Below are 4836 nucleotides of genomic sequence, written 5' to 3' on the forward strand. Positions count from 1 at the left end.
TGAACATGTTAAGTATCTCCAATTATTTAGGTTTCCTTCCAGTTTTTAATCAGAATTTTGTAATTTAATGCATATAGGTTTCTACATATATTGTTATATTTATACCTAAGTATTCCATCTTAGGTATAAATATAACAATTTGGGTAGGTCATATTTATTGCATTTTATCTTAAATCTTATGATTTTGCTGAAGTAATTTATTAGTTTAAAATAATTTTTTATGATAGATTTTTGTGAGTTTATACATAGACAATTATGAAATCTGCAAATATAGTTTCACTTCTTCATTTCTAATTGGTATGCCTTTTAATTTTTTCTTTCCTTATTGTCCTGGCTAGAACTTCTAGTGTTATGTTGAATAAGAATGGTGAGAGCAGAAATTCATGACTCGTTCTCAATCCTCAAGGTAAAGCAATCAGTCCTTCACCACTAAATATAATGCTAGACATAGTTTTTTATATATATATAGATAATCTTTATCAGTTTATCAAGTTCTTTATTGCTAATTTGCTGAAATTTTTCTCACAAATAGGTATTAGATTTTGTCAAATGCTTTTCCTTCATTAATTGATATGATTATATGAACCATCTTCATTAGTCTATTGTTATGGTGAACTATATTGATTGATTTTCAAATTTTGAACCATCCCTACATACCTGAAATCAATCCCATTTGGTCATGGTATTTAACATTTTTTATGTAATGATGAATTCAATTTGCTAATATTTTGTCAAAAATTTTGACATCCAAATTCATGAGAGATACTGGTTTGTAGTTTTCTTTTTTGAACTGTTTTTGTGTGAGCTTTATTGTCACGAATTAAATTTATTTAATGGTAATAGGATCATTCAGAGTGAGCAAACTATTGATCTTTCCTCGAGTTTACTGATTTTATTCCGGGTCATTTCTACTCTACTTTGAGACCATCCAGTGAGGTTTTTACTTGGTCGTTATATTTTTTAGTTCTGAAATTCTCATTTGTTTCTTTTTTTGTAACTTGTATTTATTTTCTAAGATTTTCTATATTTTTCACTTGTTTCAAGAGAATTTTTAACTGTTTCTAAAAGCATTTTTATAACAACGGCTTAAAATCCTTGTCACATAATTTAACATGTGAATAATCTCGGTGTGTCAATGGATTGTTTTTATCTTTTAGATTTTGTTTTTCTTAAGTCTTGGTGTTATAAGAATTTTTTTATCTATCCTTGACATTTTTCATATTATCATAGAAGATACTGGATCCTATTTAAAACTTCTGTTTCAGCAGATAGTCACACTATTGGGCATAGCATGTATGTCCTTGACTACTTTTGTAAGCTGTAATTCCAAGGACAGTTTAATTTCCATAGACTTGGCAATGATATTCTGGGGTTTTTTGTTCTTCTGTGTTGCCTGCAGGTGCCAGTTGGGCTTTCAAGTGGGAATGAGCAAGTGGTGCAATCTCACCTAGACTCTCCTGATACGGCCACTTTGGGTGGACTGACCCACTTGCTATCCTAGACGTGGAACAGGGAACCTGCTCATGCTGACACTTTAGCAGACCAGGCTGCCATCCCAGGCAAGTATCTTGTGGGGCAGGAATCCTGCTGTCACTGCTGCTGAGGCGGATTGGGTTGCTATTGTTGAGGCATGGGACAGGAAATGGTCTCTGCCTACAATTCACTTTGTCATTGTAAGCAGGCTATCAGAAGGTGTGGTGTGGGGAACCTGTTGGCCTGCCTGGCTCTGCTGTTATTACTATGGGCAGATAAGCCTCTGCTTCTGGTGGATGTGCAGCAGGGATGGGTTGGCCCAACTATTCTTTGCTGATATTACCCTTACAGGTAGATCAGTTGCACAATGAACTTTTAAACATACACTGTTTTTAGTAAAATTAAATTAATATGAATATGTAGCAGAATTATTACAGTATTTTCTTTTCAATCCTCTACATTAAGATTTCATGATAACTCTTGGCAAAATGTGATTCAGAGATTTTTGTCTTTTCTGTTCTCATCTGACATTTTCTTTTCAAGTTCTTTCAAGATCTGATTCTCTTTTGATGTTGTACTTCACAGTCTGTGCTAAGAGAGCCATAATTTTGAGTGTATCCTTTGTTACTCTTTGTAGAATTTCTTAATGACTACATGCTAAACTTAACGTGAAATATGGTCTTTATCCACTGTATTAATAAGGAAGCTATGCTTCTTTTAAATATGCTCTACAAGTCTATGGCCATGCTACCCTGAACAAGCCCAACCCCGTCTGATCTCGGAAGCTAAGCAAGGTCGGGCTTGTTTAGTACTTGCATGGGAGACCACCTAGGAAGACCAGGTGCCATAGGCATAAACAATAAAAAATAAAAAATAAAGGATTGTAAGCTGACAAAGTCCTTGCAATCTGTGAGGTCAACAAAGGGTTGCCTTACTTAATAAATAAATAGGTAGATAAATAAATAAATAAATAAGCTCTACAAATGCTTACTACTACTTACTATATTTTCCTATGTATAGTGATAAACTTTATTGTATGCTTCAATATCCGCCTCTATTTACCTGTTATTTAATAATGGAGAGATGATTTGGTGTGAAAAATAACTTCCTGGTTATAATCCAAATTGAATATTCTCAACAGAAACATAAATGCCACTGTACTTTATATCACTATGAAATATAGAACAGGAGCTCAAGACATTTTAAATTAGGACCATTTAATACCCAATGAGAAATTGGCTTCATAAGCACCTATATGTCTAATTTTTGGGCCAGGTAGACATGATAGTGTATGAACTGCCATCTTGCATTATTTTGTATTACTTTATATTTTATTAATGTAACTATTCAATATTCACTTTAAGTGTTTGTGTCCCTAATTTCACCAAGCAGCAATTAAAGTTATTTACATTCATTTATTTGACTTTTTACTCCAGTTCTGAGTATCAATTAGTACTATTATTCAATTTAATATTAAATGAATCCCAGATTATCCTATATTTAATCATCTATTTGACTCATCAAGCCTATATTTTTTATTAGTAATTCAGCAGAAATGCCATCCCAGGCTGCTATATAAAATGACAGAGATAATTAAACCAAAAATCAACTCAATTTTTCCCTAAAAATAGGAGACAATTTCATAGTCACTTTTGCTTGTTCCATAACACTATTTTTCAAATTGTTCAATCAGTCCAGGAATTAAGGTAAGAGACCTTGAGGAGTCAATACTAATATGCAGTTTTATCTTCATTTTAAAAAATTCTATAAGAACATATATCTTAGAGGAAAGATGGTATTGAATAAATTAAAAAGTGATTGATAGTTCAGTTTATAAATATTAAGTCTGGAAAATGCTGAATCTTTTTGTTTAGAAAAACAAAAAGAAAAGATCAAAATGAATTAATTAAAGGGCAAGGCAAATTCTGTTTGTCATCTGTGTTTAACTGTGTTTAACTCTTCTTGAGCAGCTACCTGTATCATATATTATTACTTCCCCCACTTCTGCACTTGCTTTTCCAACTGTGCTTGCCTCTGAAATGGCTTTTTCAGACCCAGCTAAAATGCCACATACAGGCAGAAACTTCTATGTTCACCTACTTTCCTTCTTCCACTGAATCATTTATTATTTGCTTCTCTTTTATTTAGCCCTTCATCGAAAGCCTATGTTTGTTGCTTACCTTTGTAAAATGAAAATGATAATACCTAAATTTCATTGTTGTCATTAATTTTAAGTTGCATTTTACACACACACACCTTGACATGAATTAGCATATACTAATTTCTCTACTCTACATCACAAACTACTTAGTAGTTATTTAGCTCTGAGGTAGAAGACTAGGTAAAATTTGGGAATTAATGCAGATTTTAGAGATATATACTAAGGATTACAAAGAAATATATGTAAAACATAACATAAAAAAAAGCTGTATATCCACAAAGGTGTGTGTTAGAATGATGAAAAAATATTGAATCCTAATCCTGTGGCCTGATCTTACAAGTTTTTGTGGGACATTTGAAATGTTCATAAATAACTGGAACTGTGGATAAGCATGATTTGACTTTTAGAAGAATTCCTCCTCCCTGCTGACACAGTGGTATTAAAATTGCAATATGGCTTAATGGATAAGAACATGGATTTTAAAGAGAAAAGGCATACCTTTGAATGATAAAATTGTCAAATATTAGTTGTATGACCTTGGCAGTTTTTTAAAACTTCTCTAGGTTTTAAATAACAATACAAATTAGTTGGGATATTAATAGTAGACAAGAGAATGTATGTAGTGTTTAGTACTGTTAGTGCCCATTAAACACACCTATTATTATTAAATATTAACCTTTGGATTGTTAATGTAATATTTGGACATCTTCTATTTTACACTATTTTTTTTTTCAGTTTAAAATAGAGAATAAGGGATATATTTCTTATTGCTTCTACAGAAGAAGCTTTCAGAGGAGTTAAAAAGCTAATGTTATTTTTCTTTGCCTTTTCATCTAATATACATCAATTACAGATATTATAATTTAAGTCTAACCAAATTTTTGCATATGATTTGTCATTCCACAATTTGATTAAAACTTGTGAAAAAGGCAAAAGGTTATAGGATTAAAATATTCTAAAATATTTATGGAACACTAAAAATAGTTATATTTAAGGCTAATGAAAAGGATAGTATGAAATTTCGAAATGTGAAAGAAATATCACAATTGCAGAAATACAATATAGTTAATGTATATAATTTTACCTGCTGTGAAACCCAGTTCCTGGTATTGCTTTTCAAATCTTGTCAGCATGTTCTCTCAGATGGAAAGATAATTGATTTGGGAATTTCAGACAATTGGTGGATTGTAAGTGGGAAGGTC

At 31.6% G+C, this 4836-nt stretch overlaps 1 pseudogene; it reads left to right on the forward strand.

Moving 5' to 3' along the window:
• The first annotated feature begins 2207 nt into the window (after positions 1–2207).
• Positions 2208–2326, forward strand: LOC120622470 (uncharacterized; annotated as a pseudogene).
• Positions 2327–4836: the final 2510 nt, after the last annotated feature.

The sequence above is a fragment of the Pteropus medius genome, unplaced genomic scaffold (genome assembly GCF_902729225.1).
Source record: "Pteropus medius unplaced genomic scaffold, Ma_sr-lr_union100, whole genome shotgun sequence".
In the NCBI taxonomy this organism is placed as follows: domain Eukaryota; kingdom Metazoa; phylum Chordata; class Mammalia; order Chiroptera; family Pteropodidae; genus Pteropus; species Pteropus medius.